Below are 21421 nucleotides of genomic sequence, written 5' to 3' on the forward strand. Positions count from 1 at the left end.
TAGAAAATTTTCAGTATCAAGATAATTCAGATCCAAATGTTTTCTTATCAATAGGTTGTAAACACCATAACATCAGAAGGCCAGATACCAATGTTACAATGTTACAGTCAAGTGTCAGTTGTTTTTTTTTTTAATTTCTTTCAGAACATTGGCTAATAGAATGGCAATGCTATTTAAAGTTAGAAAAAACCCTGTTATTGATGACTATTACTCCAAAGTCAGCAACAGTGGAGTAATTCTGCTTTTCTTCATTTATATCATCCTCTGGGGAGTGTGTGCCTGAGTCTTTGGGACAGCAGTTACCTTCAGAATACCCCTACCAATGAACAGGTGTTTCCCCTAACCTACAGATGTTTGGACTCTTTGGCTATGAAACATCTGTTAAAAGAAAGCCCCAAACTTATTATGCTAAGTGAAATAAGTCAGAAAAAGAAACACAAATACCATATGATGTCACTTGTATGTGGAAACCCCAAAATATGTAAAACTTAATTAAATCCTTTTAAAATTTAAAACATAACAACACTTGTATTTTATTTTCTTTTAAGCACTTCAAAAGGCTACTGGAGATGCTTCTAGCCTTAATAATCAAAACCTTGCCAAGTAAAAAAAATGGTTTATATAAATTAAATAAATTTAAATAAACTTATGGCAAATCCAAGTTCTCCTCAATATCGCATGTTCTCTATGAATGAATTAGTATTCTGTTAGATGTCTCAACTTAAAATTACAAGACTGCTATGTGAAAGCACCTTTAATATTATAGATTTTTTAGGTCGTTCACACATATGCATTATTCCTAAATTTAACAAGCAAGTATTAATACGATAAGTTTGAGTTTCTTTATCACCTCCTTATTAATTTCTATATTACCAGGATTCAAGATACAATTACCTAACCTTTTTTTTCTCTTGAGTTTTTTTTATTTTACTATGTTATGTTAATCACAATTCATTACATCATAAGTTTTTGATATAGTGTTCCATGGTTCATTGTTTGCGTATAACACCCAATGCTCCATTCAATACGTGCCCTCTTTAATACCCATCACCAGGCTAATCCATCCCCCGACCCCCCTCCCCTCTAGAACCCTCAGTTTGTTTCTCAGAGTCCATAGATTCTCATGGTTCATCTCCCCCTCTGATTCCCCCCCTTCATTTTTCCCTTCCTACTATCTTCTTTTTTTTTTTTTTAACATATAATGTATTATTTGTTTCAGAGGTACAGGTCTATGATTCAACAGTCTTACACAATTCACAGTGCTCACCATAGCACATACCTTCCCCAATATCTATCACCCAGCCACCCCATCCCTCCCACCCCCCACCACTCCAGCAAACCTGTTTGTTTCCTGAGATTAAGGATTCCTCATATCAGTGAGGTCATATGATACATGTCTTTCTCTGATTGACTTATTTCGCTCAGCATAATACCCTCCACTTCTATCCACATTGTTGCAAATGGCAAGATTTAATTCCTTTTGATGGCTGCATAATATTCCATTGTGTATATATACCACTTCTTTATCCATTCATCTGTCGATGGACATCATGGCTCTTTCCACAGTTTGGCTACTGTGGACATTGCTGCTATAAACATTGGGGTGCACGTACCCCTTTGGATCCATACATTTCTATCTTTGGGGTAAATACTCAGTAAGCAATTGCTGGGTCATAGGGTAGCTCTATTTTCAACTTTTTGAGGAACCTCCACACTGTTTTCCAGAGTGGCTGCACCAGCTTGCATTCCCACCAACAGTGTAGGAGGGTTCCCCTTTCTCCACATCCCTGCCAACATCCGTCGTTCCCTGACTTGTTAATTTTAGCCATTCTGACTGGTGTGAGGTGGTATCTCATTGAGGTTTTGATTTGGATTTCCCTGATGCTGAGCGATGTTGAGCACTTTTTCATGTGTCTGTTGGCCATTTGGATGTCTTCTTTGGAAAAATGTCTGTTCATGTCTTCTGCTCATTTCTTGATTGGATTATTTGTTCTTTGCGTGTTGAGCTTGATAAGTTCCTTATAGATTTTGGATACTAGCCCTTTATCTGATATGTCATTTGCAAATATCTTCTCCCATTCTGTTGGTTGTCTTTTGGTTTTGTGGACTGTTTATTTTGCTGTGCAAAAGCTTTTTATCTTGAAGAAGTCCCAATAGTTCCTTTTTTTTTTTTTTAAAGATTTTATTTATTTATTTGAGAGAGCGAGAATGAGAGAGAGAGAGAGCACATGAGAGGGGGGAGGGTCAGAGGGAGAAGCAGACTCCCTGCTGAGCAGGGAGCCCGATGCGGGACTCGATCCCGGGACTCCAGGATCATGACCTGAGCCGAAGGCAGTCGCTTAACCAACTGAGCCACCCAGGCACCCCTACCAATAGTTCCTTTTTGCCCTTGCTTCCCTTGCCTTTGGCGATGTTTCTAGGAAGAAGTTGTTGTGGCTGAGGTCAAAGAGGTTGCTGCCTGTGTTCTCCTTTAGGATTTTGATGGACTCCTGTCTCACGTTTAGGTCTTTCAACCATTTGGAGTCTATATTTATGTGTGGTGTAAGGAAATGGTCCAGTTTCATTGTTCTGCATGTGGCTGTCCAATTTTCCCAACACCATTTGTTGAAGAGACTGTCTTTTTTCCATTGGACATTCTTTCCTGCTTTGCCGAAGATGAGTTGACCATAGAGTTGAGGGTCCATTTCTAGGCTCTCTATTCTGTTCCATTGATCTATATGTCTGTTTTTGTGCCAGTACCGTACTGTCTTGATGATGACAGCTTTGTAATAGAGCTGGAAGTCCGGAATTGTGATGCCGCCAGCTTTGCTTTTCTTTTTCAACATTCCTATGGCTATTCGGGGTCTGTTCTGGTTCCATACAAATTTTAGGATTATTTGTTCCATTTCCTTGAAAAAAGTGGATGGTATTTTGATGGAGATTGCATTGAATGTGCAGAATGCTCTAGGTAGCATTGACATCTTCACAATATTTATTCTTCCAATCCATGAGCATGGAATGTTTTTCCATTTCTTTGTGTCTTCCTCAATTTCTTTCATGAGTATTTTATAGTTTTCTGAGTACAGATCCTTTGCCTCTTTGGTTAGATTTATTCCTAGATAACTTATTGTTTTGGGTGCAATTGTAAATGGGATCAACTCCGTAATTTCTCTCTGTTCTGTCTTGTTGTTGGTGTATAGGAATGCCACTGATTTCTGTGCATTGATTTTATATCCTGCCACTTTACTGAATTCCTGTATGAGTTCTGTTTTGGGGCGGAGTCTTTTGGGTTTTCCACATAAATTATCATATCATCTGCAAAGAGTGAGAGTTTGAATTCTTCTTTGCCAATTTGGATGCCTTCGATTTTTGTTGTCTGATTGCTGAGGCTAGGACTTCTAGTACAATGTTGAACAGCACTGGTGATAGTGGACATCCCTGCCATGTTCCTGACCTTAGGGGAAAAGCTCTCAGTTTTTCCCCACTGAGTAGGACATTGGCTGTGGTTTTTTCATAGATAGCTTTTATGATATTGAGGTGTGTACCCTTGATCCCTACACTGTGAAGAGTTTTAATCAAGAAAGGATGCTATACTTTGTTAATGCCTTTTCTGCATCTATTGAGAGGATTATATGGTTCTTGTTCTTTCTTTCATTAATGTATTGTTTCACACTGATTGATTTGTGGATGTTGAACCAACCTTGCAGCCCAGGGATAAATCCCACTTGGTCATGGTGAATAATCCTTTTAATGCAATGTTGGATCCTATTGGCTAGAATTTTGGTGAGAATTTTTGCATCCATGTTCATCAAGGACATTGGTCTGTAATTCGCCTTTTTGATGGGGTCTTTGGTTTGGGGATCAAGGTAATGGTGGCCTCATAAAACAAGTTTGGAAGTTTTCCTTCCATTTCTCTTTTTTGGAACAGTTTCAGAAGAACAGGTACTAATTTTTCTTTAAATGTTTGGTAGAATTCCTCAGCGAAGCCATCTGACCCTGGGCTTTTATGTGAGATTTTTGATGACTGCTTCAATTTCCTTAGTGGTTATAGGTCTGTTCATGTTTTCTATTTCTTCCTGGTTAGTTTTCATAGTTCATACATCTCTAGGAATGCATCCATTATTCCAGATTATCTAATTTGCTGGCATAGAGTTGCTCATAATATGTTGTTATAATTGTTTGTATTTCTTTGGTGTTGGTTGTGATCTCTCTTCTTTCATTCATGATTTTAATTATTTGGGTCATTTCTCTTTTCTTTTTGGTAAGTCTGGCCAGGGGTTTCTCAATCTTGTTAATTCTTTCAAAGAAGCAGCTCCTAGTTTCATTGATCTGTTCTACTGTTCTTTTGGTTTCTATTTCATTGGTTTCTGCTCTGATCTTTATTATTTCTCTTCTCCTGCTGGGTTTAGGCTTTATTTGCTGTTCTTTCTCCAGCTCCTTTAGGTGTAGGGTTAGGTGGTGTGTTTGAGACCTTTCTTGTTTCTTGAGAAAGGCTTGTATTGCTATATACTTTCCTCTTAGAACTGCCTTTGCTGCATGCCAAAGATTTTGAACAGTTGTGTTTTCATTTTCATTGGTTTCCATGAATTTTTTTAAATTTCCTAGTTGACCCATTCATTCTTTAGTAGGATGTTCTTTAGCCTCCATGTATTTGAGTTCTTTCTGACGTTCCTCTTGTGATTGAGTTCTACTTTCAAAGCATTGTGGTCTGAAAATATGCAGGGAATGATCCCAATCTTTTGGTACCAGTTGAGACCTGATTTGTGACCTAGGATGTGATCTATTCTGGAGAATGTTCCATGGGCACTAGAGCAGAACGTGTATTCTCTTCCTTTGGGATGGAATGTTCTGAATATATCTGTGAAGTCCATTTGGTCCAGTGTGTCATTTAAAGTCTTTATTTCCTTGTTGATCTTTTGCTTACATGATCTGTCCACTTCAGTCAAGGGGTTGTTAAAGTCCCCCACTATTATTGTATTGTTGTCAATGTGTTTCTTTGCTTTTGTTATTAATTGGCTTATATAATTGGCTGCTCCCCTGTTAGGGGCATAGATATTTATAAATGTTAGATCTTCTTGTTGGATAGAACCTTTAAGTAGGATATAGTGTCCTTCCTCATCTCTTATTATAGTCTGGTTTAAAATCCAACTTGTCTGATATAAGGATTGCTACCCCAGCTTTCTTTTGGTGTCCATTCACATAGCAAATGGTTTTCCAACCCTTCACTTTCAATGTGGCAGTGTCTTTGGGCCTAAAATGAGTCTCTTGGAGACAGCATATCGATCGTTTTGTTTTTTCATCCAATCTGATAGCCTGTCTCTTTTGATTGGGGCATTTAGCTCATTTACATTCAGGGTAACTATTGAATGGTATGGATTTAGTGCCATTGTATTGCCTGTAAGATGACTGTTAGTGTATTGTCTGTGTTCCTTTCTGGTCTATGCTGCTTTTAGGCTCTCTCTTTGCTTAGAGGACCCCTTTCAATATTTCTTGTAGGGCTGGCTTTGTGTTTGCAAATTCCTTTACTTTTTGTTTGTCCTGGAGGGTTTTTATCTTTCCTCATTTTCAATGACAGACTAACTGGATATAGTATTCTTGGCTGCATATTTTTCTCATTTAGTGCTCTGAATATATCATGCCAGTCCTTTCTGGCCTGCCAGGTCTCTGTGGATAAGTCTGTTGCCAATCTAATGTTTCTACCACTGTAGGTTACAGATCTCTTGTCCCAAGCTGCTTTCAGGATTTTCTCTTTGTCTCTGAGACTCGTAAGTTTTACTATTGGGTGTCAGGGTGTTGACCTATTTTTATTGATTTGAGAGGGGCTTTCTGTGCCTTCTGGATTTTGATGCCCGTTTCCTTCCCCAAATTAGGGAAGTTCTCTGCTATAATTTGCTCCAATATACCTTCTGCCCCTCTCTCTCTTTCTTCTTCTTCTGGGATCCCAGTAATTCTAATATTGTTTCGTCTTATGGTATTGCTCATCTCTCGAATTCTGCTCTTGTGATCCAGTCGTTTATCTCTCTTTTTCTCAGCTTCTTTATTTTCCATTATTTGGTCTTCTATATTACTGAATCTCTCTTCTGCCTCATTTATCCTAACAGTCAGTGCCCCCATTTTTAATTGCACCTCATTAATAGCGTTTTTGATTTTGACTTAGTTAGAAATTATTTCTTTTATTTCTACAGAAAGTGTTTTTCTAGTATCTTCCATGCTTTTCTGAAGCCCAGGCTGTATCTTTAAAATTGTATTTCTGAACTCTCATTCCAACATCTTACTAATGTCTGTATTGATTAGGTCCCTAGCAGTTGGTACTTCCTCTTGTTCTTTTTTTTTTTTTTGAGGTGATTTTTTTCCATCTTATCATTTTGTCCAGAGGACAAGAGATGAATGAGAGAACTAAATGCTAACAGGGTTACAACAATCCCAGAAAAATATACACTAAACAAATCAGAAGACACTTGAAACCGGGGAAAAGAAGGGGAAAGAAAGAAAAAAGAAAAAAAAGAAAAAGGTAAAAAAAAAAAAACAGAATATGATCAAATATGATCAGGCTGGTGCATAGATCAGTGCCACGCACTAGATTTTGGGCATATTTTGGTCTATTAGAAGAAAGTCCCCCCAATATTTTAAGGAAAAAAATTATATATGTACACAAATAAGGGTTAATGCGATGAAGGGATGGAATATGACTGTAAAGATGAAAATTATAAAAGATTTTATAAAAGGAATTGATAAGAAGTTGGTCGAAAAAAGAAAGAAGAGGAATTAAAAAAAAAAAGGGAGAGAATGTGATCAGGCAGGAGACTAGAAAAAGGTGTACACTAGAGATTTAGGGTATATTTTGGTTTGTTAGAAGAAACTGTATCCCAAAATTTTAAAGAGAGAACAACTTATATATTTACCAAAAATAAGGTTAACTACTATGAAGGGATAGAATATGACTCTAAAAATGAAAAATAAAAAAGATTTTTAAAAAAGGGATTGATAAGATGTTGGTTGAAAAAGGGAAAAAGGAAAAAAAAGGAAAATTAAAAAAATGAACTTAGAAAGACTAAAGAATCAGGGGGGAAAAAGCCATGAATTCTATGTGCTGTATTCCCCTAGCGCTGGGGTTCTGCTGTTCTCATTGATCGGTAAACTTGGTCTTGGCTGGCTGTTCTGGCTGATCTTCTGGGGGAGGGGCCTGTTGCCATGGTTCCCAAGTGTGTTTGCTGGAGGCGGAATTGCCCTGCCCTTGCCGGTTCCAGGCTAAGTAATCTGCTCAGGTTTGCTCTCGGGAGCTTTTGTTCCCTGCAAGCTTTCCATACAGCTTTGGAGGACGAGAGTGAAAATGACGGCCTCCCAATCTCCTGCCGAGAGGAGCCGAGAACTTGGGGCCCCACTCCTCAGTGATCCCCCAAAGAAAAGCAGTCAGTCACTCCCACCTCCGGTCTCTGGCCGCACTCCATGCTCACCCGGCCTGTGATCGAGCATTTCTATCTCTGACACAGGACCCTGTGTGGAGTCTCCAAACCCAGCAGATCCCTGCAGTGTGCTCCTCCTGGGGGAGGAAGGGGACTCTCCCCGGATCTGCCGCTTGTTGGGTCCCTGCTGGAGGAGCAGTGGCCCGACTGGGCCGCGGATCACGGTTTATGGCAACCCCGAGCTGAGAGCCCACTCCTCAGCTCCGTCTCTGCAGCCGGCTTCCCTGCTCTGATCCCTGGGAGCTCTGCTGCACTCAGGCACACCCAGTCTTTCTGTGACCCCAAAGGTCCTGAGACCACACTGTCCCAGAGTGGGTTCCACCCCCTGCTTAGCCACTGGAGCGACGTCCCTCATTGGATCTGACTTGTAAAAGTTCCGATTTTGTGCTCTGCTGTTCTATCACTTGCCAGAAGCGGCCGACAGAGGCCCCCTCCCCCACCATCTTTCCTCCCAAATATTGCCTTGGATACTCTTCTCTGCACATCCTACCTTCCAGAAAATGGTCGCTTTTCTGTTCAGAGAGTTGTTGCTATTCTTCTCTTCGATCTCCTGTTGAGTTCGTAGGTGTTCAGAATGGTTTGATCCGTATCCAGCTGAATTCCTGGGACCAGAAGAAATTTAGGTCTCCTACTCCTCTGCCATCTTGCTCCTCTCCCCTACAATTACCCAACTTTAAGGAATAGGTGTACCCTCTTGGTGAGGTTGAGGTTCCCAACAGTGTAACTAGATTGAATAGAAACCAAATGTGGGTCATAATCTGAATTTAAAAAATTGTCTCTGAGATAAGTTATTTTAATTACATTTGCTTTTTTATTCTGAAAGTAGAATGTTATACGCAAATTACTGGAGACTTCAATTCTTGAATTATGTTGACTTTAATTCTTGATAAAGCTTTACTTTGTTATCCCTTTAATGGTTGAAATGGATGATTAAATGTGAAAACCCATTCATCCCAGATGAATCTGACACAGTCCCTGCTCTCAAAGAACTGTGGGCAAGAGGGACACACAGATCTCTAGTCTAATGTGACAGGAGAATCGAGAACTAGGGAGCACAGGTGAGGGAACAAATAATTTTGCCTAGTGTGGAAAACCACGTATCAGAAGCAGGATTTGAACCAGGCCTTGGTACATTAGTAGTTGAGTATCAGGAGACAAGATGGGGAAAGAATGTTTCAGGCAGAGAGAGTGGCATGAAAGCATAAATGTGAGCCTTGTGTGGGAAAATATGTGACAAAAGAGTCACATAACAGTGAGGAGAGACAGATCAACTTCTTCCGAGTGAGGAGGTAAATCTGAGGTCTTTTCCAAATGATGGTTGGGATACGTGGAGCTAGATGAGCGTGTGGAAAGGATGTAGGTAGGTGGTTGTAGGAAACTTCCCAGCCCTCTTGATTGACCCTGGCCCCCAAGTGGATGGGAGGAAATGCAGGCATTTTACTGGGACCCAAGCAAGGCTGGGAAGTGACCATGAGGGTGAGGTAGAATTCGCAAGACTGCGAGGAAATCACAGAGCTTGTGGGGGGTGGGTAGGGCGGGATCCCTGTTGTGTCTTAGTGAAACCAGTCAGCACTGAGCAGCCTAGTAGTGTGGTGAATTGTGCCGTAGAACACCCAGGACACCATTTGGGGAGGTGCCGTGCCTCACTGTTGCCCAGAGCAAGACTGTGGAAAGGCTATGCAAACCCAGCAGAGTGGAGATATGGCCCCTCACTTTCTACTTCCTTCATAGTGGACTTCTGTGTGGGCAATCCTAGAATGGGAAAGAGAGAGGCAAAGGGAAAACACACTATACGTGACTGAACATTAAGTCTGAATTGGCCAAGAAGTTATTGCATTCCTCTGAGAAAACCCAGAGAGTGACCATGCAAGTTTGTCTGCTATGGGGTAGAAATTGTTACTCTTAATGAAGTTAGTGTTCACGCCTCTGGGTTTTTTTGCACAACTGTTATTGGGAAAGTCATGAATAATTCGTTATTTATCATTTTTCTCACCACAGGTCTTTGCCCGGAAGTAGATCAAATCCACTGAGGCAGAGACAGTCTGTGCCTCATTCAGATCCTCTTGGTGTCCCCTGGGGGCCTTGACAGACTGTTCTTGCATGCCAACTGCTTCCTATGTCTCTCTACTCTGCATGGGTTCTCTGATGTGCTCTGCTTGTGCAGCGTGGCTAACCATGCTGGGGACTCAGACCCTTGGGAGCAACCCTCAACCAATGAAGGGCAAGAGCTGGTGCATAAATGCCTGTGTTCTTCTTCTCTAGGGGAAAATTCTGAGGTGTGTTCATAGTCTCTCAAGTCTCCCCAGTGGGACTGAGTCCCTATTACCTTCAACAGTAAGCTTCTTATGAAAACACCTATTACTAGCTTTCCTCCCTTCATCATTCTACTTATCCAGTCTTCCTGGAAGCACTCTCTAAATAAATGCTTGTACCCAAATCCTTGTCTCAGAATCTCTTTGGGGGAACCTGAACAAGGACAAAGGAGCCCCAGTTAGTCCACCAATCTGTTGATCAGAGATCCGATTGTATCTTTTGAAAGATCAATATTGGATTGCCCTGAAGATTAAGAGAGACAACATGTGGACAAACTCAATGTGGTTATTGAGTAAAACCTCAACAAACTTGGAAGAGAAGAAGGAAAGCTGCACTCTTCTGTCTCCCATAGGAAAGGTTTGTGGTGCATATATAAAAAGAGAGTCTCTACAATCCTAGTTGGGGAAGGAACGTAATAAATTTTGAGTTATAGCATCATAAAAGCACTAAGCATTTGAATGAGGAAAGGGCTCAGAAAATGTGTTTTATCTGCATAAAATGTAAAACGAATCTATCCTTTCTCTAAAGCTTTGATGGGAAAAAAAAAATCCTTTTGTATCTAGCTAACCAGGGAAAATAAATGGAAATTGTATGCTCATTATCTCTATTAGTTTTCTACCACTGTGGTAACAAATTTTCCTAAACTTGGCTATAACAACACAAATTCATCATCTTGCAGTTCTGTAAGTCAAGAGCCTGACATGGGTCCTACTGGGCTAAGATCAAGGTATGAGCAGAGTTGCATTCTTTCCTGGAGGCTTGAGGGGAGAAGCTGTTTCCTTGGCTTTTCTACCTTCTTGAGGCCACCCCCATTCCATGGCTTATGGCCTCCTTTCTCCATCTTCAAAGGCAGCAATTTTGCATCTCTCTCACCTTTCTTTGGTTGTACATCAATGCTGACCACACCTAGGAAAGGTTGTCTGCTTTCCAGAAATCATATGATTAGATTGTGACTGTCTGGATAATCCAAGATAATCTCAGAATAACCGCAATCTCATCTACAAAATCCCTTTTGCCCTGTAGGGTAACATATTCACAGTTTCCAGCGATTAGGGTATGGACATCTTTGGAAAGCCATTATTCTGCCTGCCTATTACTAATAGGGGCAAGAGGGTCACTTAATTTAGTTTATTACTCTTTTAAAAAAAGGAATATAGTAAATGTGTGTTTGTAAAGGCTTTCATTGGTTTATTCCTCAAGTTGAATATCCCAAACCTTTTTATAGCATTTTTAAAAGATTTTATTTATTTATTTATTTATTTATTTATTTATTTATTTGAGAGAGAGAGAACAGGGTGAGGGGCAGAGGGAGAAGCAGACTCCCCTCTGAGTAGGGACCTCTATGCGTAGCTCAGTCCCAGGACTCCAGGATCATGACCTGAGCCAAAGGCAGACGCTTAACCGACTGAGCCACCCAGTTGCCCCTTTATAGCATTTTTTTATTGCAGTCTAATTACTTAGACAAAAGAACGTTATGTGTACAACTCAATGGATTTTCAAAAAGTGGACACATCTAGGAATCATCACCCAGATGGAGAAATAGGACAGTCTAGCCTACAGAATCTTCTCATGCCCTGCCCCATTCATTACTCTCTTCTCCCCAAAAGAACACACCATATTGATTTTTACCACCATAGAGCAGTTCTGCTTCTTAATTTTAAATAAACAGGATTATACAGTATATATTCTTTTATATGTGGCTTCTTTCATTCAATTATTGCATTTAAGAGAGTTTTCCATGTTGTAGTGTGTAACAGCAACTTGTTCTCCCTGACTGGTATGTAGTATTCCATTTTATAAACATACCATCATTTATCCATTCTACTGTAGACATTGAGTTGTTTCCAGCTTTTAGCTATTAATATTATTACTACCATGAATTTTCTCTCTCTCTCTTTCTATATATATCTATAATATAGCTATAGAATATATATATATGTGTGTGTATATATATACATATATATATATCTTTTGGTAATCATATATATGCATCAATTTTGAGTATGTATCTAGGAATGCAGTCACTGGGACATAAAGTGTATGTGTGTTCAGCTTTGGAAGATACTGACAAACGGTTTTCCAAGTGTTTGTACCATGAACATTCCAGTTGCTCCACATCCTCACCAACAGTTGGTTTGGTCAGTCTTTTAAAAATTTATACATTCTAGTGTGTAGTTGTATCTCCTGGTGGTTTGTTGTTTTTTTTTTAAAGGTAGAATTTATAAATAGTGAAATGCACAAATCCTAAGGATACAATTGAATGAGTTTTATCAAACCTTAAGCTTGTTTGAACCTTAAGTTTCCAAGCTGTTTAATGGGGAATTTTCCTATCAAGAAGATTACAGGGAAATTAAGTCACTTGTGGCTGAAGAGAAAAAACTGTATTCACTACATGCTCCTAACACATTCCTTCTTGTGTTAGGCATAATACTCAGGCAGAGGCAAGCACTCATTTGGGTCTGTGGACTGTTGGATTGAGTTAGTATGTGGATTGATTAAGTTAGTATGTGTTGTTGACCTGAGAAGCCATTTATCTACTTACCCAAGGGACACTTGTCCAGGAAAAGGAAGGGCAGAGCCTCAGTCTCTGAGTCTCAGTAGCATTACATAGTAGTCTAGCATCAAGAGAGTTTGCCTGCTTGGCTCCAGCCTCTTGTTGCTAGTGCCAAACCACAAGTATGTGATAAGACTGAAGCCAAGAGCATTCTGACTTTAAAATAGTTTCTTTCTTTTTCTTTTTTCTTTCCTTTTTTTTTTTTTTTTTGGTTCTTGTCATATTCCTGTATGAGTCATGCACAGCTAGGTATGTATGTCATGGTTAAAACATATTCTTCTTCATGCCCCTGGCACACACAGGTCCTGAGGCTTCATACTTAACTTGCTACAGGAAATGTGCAATGTAGTTTTAATTTGCCTGCAAGTAAAGAAGGTGAAAAAACAAAACAAAACAGTTGACTTGTAAAGAGATGGTGGCCTGGATGTTCTCTGTCAAATGAAACAGCCTCAACTTTTATTTCAATAATATGTATCTCATGAAGGCTGGGTGGTAAGAATAAATGGCTCTGCTGGGATTAGGCAAATTAGTTTTTCTGAAGCTTATTTATTTCCATCTATAAAAGAAAGTAACAGTCTCCTAGGGCTATCATAAACATTACATGAGAGAACATCGGAAAGCTCCTTATACAAGAGTTTAGAGTCTCTCTTCCTCCTTTATCCATGAATATTGTTAGTGATGATGTAATGGCATTTATGGAGCTAAGAAGAAAGATTCAAAACCACAAGCTGTAAATTTGATTGACGTAAGATCAACCATTAAGAAAGTTCAGTAGGAGGGACTACAACTCCAAATCATCCTGATCCTCTTAGAACTTCTACCCAAGAAACCAGGAGGGGGGGTGGGCAAACATTGACAAAGATTACATTATCCAGTTCAAGTATGACATCACACTGAAATGACTTAAGCTCTGTCATCTCACACCATGTCTTATAAAACCACTATGGTTATTACATTTCCCTGGCCAAAGGAGAAAAGTCATAGAGCAGTGCCTGAGGGAGGATTTTATGGTCCAGGTGTGGAAGGGGGACATATCACTTCTCCCCATTTCCATTGCTGCAAATCAGTCACCTGGCCACCCTTACCTACAAAGGATGCTGGGAAATGCCATCTAGCTATATGTGTGGGAAGAAGAGAAGAATGTAGATTTTGACAATCATTAAGCCACCTTGGCCACACATGGACGATAGCTTGACCCAGGGTAACCTTTCCCATGTTCATGGGAATATAACTGTAGCCACATCACTGTGGAAGCAATGTAGGTAAAAACCAGAAGCTGTCAAAAAATATTCATAAAGTGCTTTTAGCTCTGTTGTTTAAAACCTATTTCTAAGTTTCTTAAATGCAAAGGATCAGTGTGAGGGTTTATGTAGCCTGTCTCTCAATTTGCTAGGCAGTTTCTTTGGACTCCTAAGTGTGACTGAGTCACTTTATACCTCTGCTATGCACAGTATAGTTTAAAAAAGCCCTCCTCATTCCAGACACTTGAAGGATAAACCCATCCTGGGATGGTCTGACACTGGAGGTAAAACCTAGTAACTTGGGATGGAAAAATTTTCTAAGCTTCCAAGGGGCTTGTGGCTGAGGCTTTCTGATATTGACAACAAGAGGTTCAGTATTATGGATCCTAGTTGATGATGAGCACTGGACCTGCCAGAGGGCTGAATCTTTCTAAGTACAACAATCTTAAATATAGCACACATAAATCACAGCCCACAACTCAGCTGTGCAAAAAAAAAAAAAAAAAAAATGTAACTCTTCTGAGAATTTAATCTTGAGGACCCACTCCCATTCCATCAGGTGGTTGAGATAATATTAGTCCATTAGTCTAGTTATGGGTGGCATTCATGAACTCAGATTATTCTGGAAACAGAAGCCTTGAAGAATGACAATAACTTTGGTCATTGACACATGCTACAGAGCATCTTCTCATTCTGCACTTCTACCCCCTTCAGCTCCACTGGATTTCTCTGTGCTTTCTCTGTGCCATGTGGGAAGGCAAAAGAACCAAACTCCTCTTTCCTTGCCAGGCTGGAAATCAGGGATCCCTACAAGTTTTTTTGTGGTCCTATCTACCTAGATTCCTTCTGTAATTATTCCCTCTCCAGGAACTTCCCTCTTCTAAGGAGTACTACCTCCTCCCCCTGCCTTTGACTCATGTTTCTACTCTCACTATTTCCTTTCTGATTTCCCTTTTCCAAACTTGGAAGCATCTCTTTTCTAGTCCCCCAGGATATCCCTCTCTTCTCAGACCTGTTGCTGTCACTCATGTGAGTCTTTAGTGCTCCCCAAGATCTTCCCTTTTGGAACACAAAAGTCCAGAGCAGGTTCTTTTTATTCCTCTCTATGCTGTTCTGTAATTTCCTCCTCCTGGCTTGATGAGAATAGAGCAGCTGAACAGGGGTGAGGAGGAGAATGTGCCCATCAGTTACTATATTAGAGTAATAATCTACAACAATAATTCACCTACCTGCCTATCTTCCTTACGACATATAGGCACATACATACAAAGAAAGAAAGCAAACATATCATCCCGCTATAGCATTTGAAATGAATGTGGATGAGTTTAGGCATTTCAAATTGTTTCCATCCAGCTCCATACATATATACATATATACATGTACAGACACGTATGCACATACAGACACATACGCATAGACACATATGCTATAGACACTACACACATACACTATAGATACGTGCACAACTTGGAAATGGACAAAAGAAATAACAAAATGTCCTTTCAGTTGGAGTGCAGGACATAGTCCAGTGAACTCTCGGGGGTTATCTGATTCTGTAAGAGCATGCACATTTTGACTGATTTTCTGTTGACTATTTTACAAGTTCTGTAGGGTTAAAGTTAATGTGTAGAAAACTGATAGAAATGCTAATGATTCTTGTGAAAAGCAATGTAAGTGAATTTTCCCTGGTAAAGATATAACTGGTTTCTGCCGATTTGAAAAAATGTCCCCAAACATTAAATTGCATTGCCTTAGAGGACACTATCCATTTTATATTTATTAGAATATTAATGTCCACATTCTTGTTTTTCTCTCTATATCTATCTATATCTAAATATATTTGTCTGTTCTTCAAATTCTCCTTTGGCCCAGTCTTAGCATATTATTGTTGATGAATTAACTAAAAAGGTGCATAAAACCTTTCATATGTGTTTATTTTATATTTGAAAGTCAGGTTTTTTACATTTTGAAAATTACGCTTTAGTCATTTGTAGTATAAGCTGTTTCTTTGGCATTTAAATTGCTACTGCAGTGTTAGATCCATCAGCCATGTTCCAAATAGTTTTTCAGAATTTGTCCACATTTCATGTGGTCTTCAAAATAATCTTCACAATGATAGGCCATCAGATTTCTATTTTACACATTGAGAACTGAGGCTCAGAGAATAACTTGTTTAATTGTAGCTCCCAAATTGTTCAAAAGTACTATATAATATAGCTGGACTTTTAATAAATATTGAGCTTGCTTTAAATTCCTTTATCCTGCATTACTTTGGTCCATTTTAAAGTCAAAATAGCTCAGGACTATACAGTCCTCCTGTAAAATTAAAAGTATTAGAAGATATTATGGTCCTCATTTTAGGCTTTTTCAAGAAAAAGCAAAATGTTAATTTTGGAGGTTTAAATTCAAAATGACATTTGGTGAGATACAAAAATTGACCAACTAATAACTTTTGCATCCTTAATTTACAGAGGGTGGCCTGTAGGGTATCAGATAGCAGACATCAGTTGCATCAAGGAGTCTATGATTTGAGTATCGTATGGCTAACAGTGGCTAACAATCACCAATCCACCATGGATATATAAAATGAAAAATGAAAAATATCCATAAGATGAAAAGATCTAAGCAACAGTTTTCAGAAAAGTAATAAATGAGGCATCACAATTAATTAGTAATTTGAGATCAAATAAATTATTCTTCTCCTTGGGGGTGAAGAGAAGAGCATAGGAAATAACATTTTACAAGGAAATGTCATTTGCAACAACACAGATGAACCTGGAGGGTACTATGCAAAGTGAAATCAGACAGAGAAAGACAAACACTGTATAATTTTACTTATATGTGGACTCCAAACAAACAAAAACCCAAACTTATTGAAAAATAGATCACATTTGTGGTTATCAGAGATGGTGGGGGGATGGGGAATTATAGGAAGGTGATTTAAAGGTACAAACTTCTAGTTACAAGATAAGTAAGTAGTAAGAATGTAATGTACAATATGATGACTGTAGTTTTACTGCTGCATAATATATAGGAAAGTTGTTAATAGAGTAGAATCTATGACTTCTTACCAAAGGAATTTTTTTTTCTTTTTCTGCTTTTTATTTTTATTGTATCTCTAGGAGACAATAGATGCTAATGACACTTACTGTAGTCATCATTTCACAATATATGTAATTCAAACCCTTATGCTGTACACCTTAAGCTTATATTGTGATATATATCAATTATATCTCACTAAAACTGGGGGAAAAAGATAATGTTTTCTATCAGCTGGGTATTTGGGTACAAAATTGATCAGTTCATCTTTATTATTTTCTTTTTTCTCTCTTCTCCAAACCAAAAGGAAGGTGTGGTTCAAAGTTGAATGGTACCATTCCTGGGATACTTTTATAATGTTTATAAGAATTCTTGCTTTCTTCAGACTGGCTTCTCTTGATTTTTTTTTCCTGCCCTGAACTCATGATTCATGATACTTTGCAAAGCTGCCATAAGCATTCTTTCTTGAATTTCCTGACAGAGTAAATATGAGTACTCCTAAGAGCAAGATTAACTACCTACTTCGTGGGCCCAATACAAAATGGAAATGTTCAAACAAGAAAGAGAACATTACCAGCACCCCAGAATCTCATTCATGCTCCCCCAACCATGACATCCCCAAGGGTAACCATTACCCCTACGTCCAACAGCACAGATTAGTTTGGTCTCTTTCTTTTGAATTTATGTTGGTGGAATCATGAAGGATGTATTCCTTTGTGTCTGACTTCTTTTGCTCAACATTGTAATTGTAAGATTTTCCCATATCATTGCACGTAATTGTAATTTCCTTGCTTTTATTTCTGGACAACATTCATTTTATAAAACCTTAAGATTGTTACCACTAGTATCAGAATACATTTCCTTTTGCCCCAGATCTTTTGGACACACATGCACACACACATTGTGATGAATTCAATCTACTCTGAATGGAGGTGGAAAAGTGGGGCTTGTATTTTAACTGGTTTTGACCTCTGCATAGAGTGTTCGTTGCCCAGTAACCAGTCTCCAGATGATATTGGTTGACGCATTTAATCCCACCATCTTCCTTTCTAAATGGCTAATGTTTTTCTCTTGTGAGTGAGCTAGTGCACGGAACTTCAGCTGCTGACATATCAAATCTATATTCAACCTGTTTTTCCAGTTCTGAGAACCTGACAACTTTCCCTCATTCCATTTCCAACTAATTGGTTTCTACTTCTTGCCATATTGGTGTGATAATATGAAGACATCACTCATACATAATGACAGATGGAAAAATTCACAGAAATGGACCACAAATAAGATGTGCATCAATTGTATCTTAACTTGTTTTGAATGCAGGGATATGTCATCAAATATTTTCTTCCAATGTTTTTGAAGTTTCCAAGACTGAACTTTATTCTTTTTATTTCCTTATTTAAATCAGTGTTATTAATAGATAATTCACATACCATATAATTCACTCATTTAAAGGATACGATTCAATGATTTTTACTATACTTAGATTTGTGCAATCACAACCACAATTTCAGAATATTTCTATTACCCTAAAAGGAAACCCTATACTATTAGCAGTCACTCTTCATGGTACCCCAATCTCCTCCTTCCCCTTGCTTGTCCCCAGGTAGACAAGCACTAAAGCACTAATCTGCTCTTTGTCCCTATTGTTTTACCTTTATGGACATTTCATATAAATGGAATCACACAATATATGTCCTTCTGTCAATGGCTTCTTTCACTACTTCATTCTTTTTTATGGCTGAGTAATATTCCAATATATATATTCCATTATATATATATATACACAAATATATATACAAATTTATATATATATTTATATATATAAATATATATATTCCATTTTATATCTATATATACACAAAATGTGTGTGTATATATATATACATACACTACATTTTGCTTATCCATTCATCAGCTGATGGATATTTTGGATTATTTCTGTTTTCTGATTATTATGAGTAATGTTGCTGTGATCAGTTGTATCCAGGTTTTTATGTAAAAATGTTTTTATTTCCCTTGGGTATATATGTAGTTGTGGAATTGCTGGGCCATACGTTAACTCTGTTTAACCATTTTTCACAACCACCAGACTGTTTTCTAAAACCATATTACCTTACAACCAGCAATGTAAGGTTTCAATTTCTGCACATCTTCACCATACTTGTTATTATCTATCTAGCTATTCTAGAAAGAATGAGGTGGTATCTCACTATGGCTTCAATTTGTAGTTCCATGATGGCTGATATCAAACATCTTTTCATGTGTTTATTGACCATGTGTATGTTTTCTTTGGAGAAATATCTATTTAGATCATTTGCCCATTTTTTAATTGGTTCATTTGTCTTTTTATTATTAAATTATAGTAGTTCTTTATATATTCTAGATATAAGTCCCTTCTCATAAATATGATTTGCAAATATTTTCTCCCATTTTGTAGATTGTCTTTTTACTTTTGTTATGGTATCCTTTGAAGTACAAAAGTTTCTTTTTTGATTGAAGTATAGTTGACACACAACGTTATATTATTTCAGGTGTACTACATAGTGATTTGACAATTCTATATACTACTCAGTGCTCACTACAGTAAGTATAGTCATCATGGGTCGCCAAAAGTTTTTAATTTTGATGAAGTCTAATTTATCTGTTTTTCTTTTTCTTTTGTGCTTTTATGCCATTGAACTTCATTCTTCAATAGGATTTTGAAGAATTTTTGAATTGTTAATGCTTAAAAATTCTTTTTTTTTTTAACTTGATATATTTACCATCATTTAAAGGAAGAATTTCTAATGTCAGACCACTCAGTGATTTTTCTATATGTCTTGGGGAGGTTGGGATTCACTCTTACTGCCTATGGCTAGTTTGAGAAAAAAAAATATTTTCTTAAAATAAAATGGAATTTTTTTTCCTAACAGGAAATCAGGGTGACCAGGAGATGAATGACCTTGGAATCAGCCACAGGATAAGAATGTTTGGTGATTGTTTGGCATCTGGTTATCCTGGCAGCCAAGATGAGAAGATCCTAAGGTAATCAGTCTAATAATATGTACTTAGTGGTTCTGGGCCCCAGGCTGGTCTAAGCCTTATGGGAAGCTGTTACACGCAGGCTGAGCTCTATTCTGGGTAGGATCTTATAAACTAGATAGAACAGATATATCTAACACAGGAAGCAATTATGAACAATCTCTCTAATTCTCAGAGTATCCAATTTAATGCTCCACAAGTAAGTCTTCAATAAATATTTATGTAATTACCTAAAAGCTAATGTTGAATCAGGAATTAAATTATGTGGTATGGATTATAATTATGGTGTGACTTTGGGCAAGTCACTTCACCTTTCTAAGCCTTCATTTATTCATCTGTAAAGGGGCACAAAAATAATGCTTAGTTCAGGAGGTTGTAAGGAGTTGTAAGGTAAATGAGACACAGCCTATGCAAACATGCATGTAACTATCAAGACTCAAAGATGCTATGAATGCAAGAACAGAGGCAGCAGGGAGGAGTGGTTTAGATAAGGGGTTTGGAATTAAACAGAACTGGGTGAAAAGTCTGTATCTGTGTGCTCTTGGATAAGACTTTGTTTGTAAGGCCTATTTTATGAGATTATTGTGTGGACTATTTAAAATGAGGTCATATATACAAAGGACTGAACACAGGAGCATCTTGTAGGAGAAGTAGGCAACAGGTGCAAAGCATACAAGTGCATAGTTTTCCCAGGATAAGCCTGGTGATGGGTATTAAGGAGGGCACATACTGCATGGAGCACTGGGTGTTATATGAAAACAATGAATCATGGAACACTACATCAAAAACTAATGATGTATTGTATGTTGATTAACATGACATAATAAAATAAAATTAAAAAAAAGAATATGTAAAAAAAAAGTTCTAAAAAAGCCGAGTTGGGGGAAGGACGAAATACAGAATCAGAGAACTTACAGCAGGTCCTATGGAAAACCAGAGAAAGACTTTAATCAAGAACCATTTTGTCTGATACTTGTCTCAGGCTGGAGAGAAGGCAGCCTGCTACATTGGGAAAAGCTCCACTATGGGTAAAGCGGAGGCCTGGGTTCAGTTCTGCCACTAGTTAACTGTGTGTCTCGGATCAATCACTACTTCCCAGGGCCCTGTCACCAGCTGACATCCTCAAATTTTATTTTGAGCAACAGTAAGCTCCAGGTTGACCTAGTTTTCCCAACAGTGCCATTGTCAGACTGCTGCCGAAGTTTAGAAAACAAAGAATGTATGATCATCTGGGACTTGGAGTGATTTTCTAACACCCATAGACTTGGTGCTTTGGAACATCATTGATGGTTTATAGCAAAATATGTGAGCATATTTAGATACCCAATTTCAGTCCAAAGTGATACTTGGCAAAATGTTCCAGATTGTTCATATATTTTTCTGCAGCACAACAGATATTCCCATGAAATTGCCGCAACACATTTCTTGAACATTTACTATAACACACATAGAGAAAGTGTTCAGATCTTAAGTGTACTGCATTTCTGTTTTTCACAAACTAAACACATCTGACTCCTTAGTTCCCACCTCAAGAAACAGAACATAACCAGGGCCCAGAACCTCACTTGCTCCCCCTTCCAGTTGTTACCTTTCCCAAGGATAACCATTATATCTTAAAAGCATAGAGTACTTTTAAAATGTCAAAAAGCTCATTGAAAAGAAAGATTGCTGGGCCTTTATTTTGAAATCTTTAAGTGTCATGCATAAGGGTAATGTGCCTGGATAAATAGGTACCATACTTTTGGAAAATAATTTGGTTCTATGTCTCAAGATCTGTTAGCATGTTTGTTCTATTCTCTTGGAATGTTATC

Source organism: Eumetopias jubatus, unplaced genomic scaffold, assembly GCF_037043125.1.
Source record: "Eumetopias jubatus isolate StellerSeaLion01/CBP00866 unplaced genomic scaffold, mEumJub1_p1.0 scaffold_9, whole genome shotgun sequence".
NCBI classification, from domain to species: domain Eukaryota; kingdom Metazoa; phylum Chordata; class Mammalia; order Carnivora; family Otariidae; genus Eumetopias; species Eumetopias jubatus.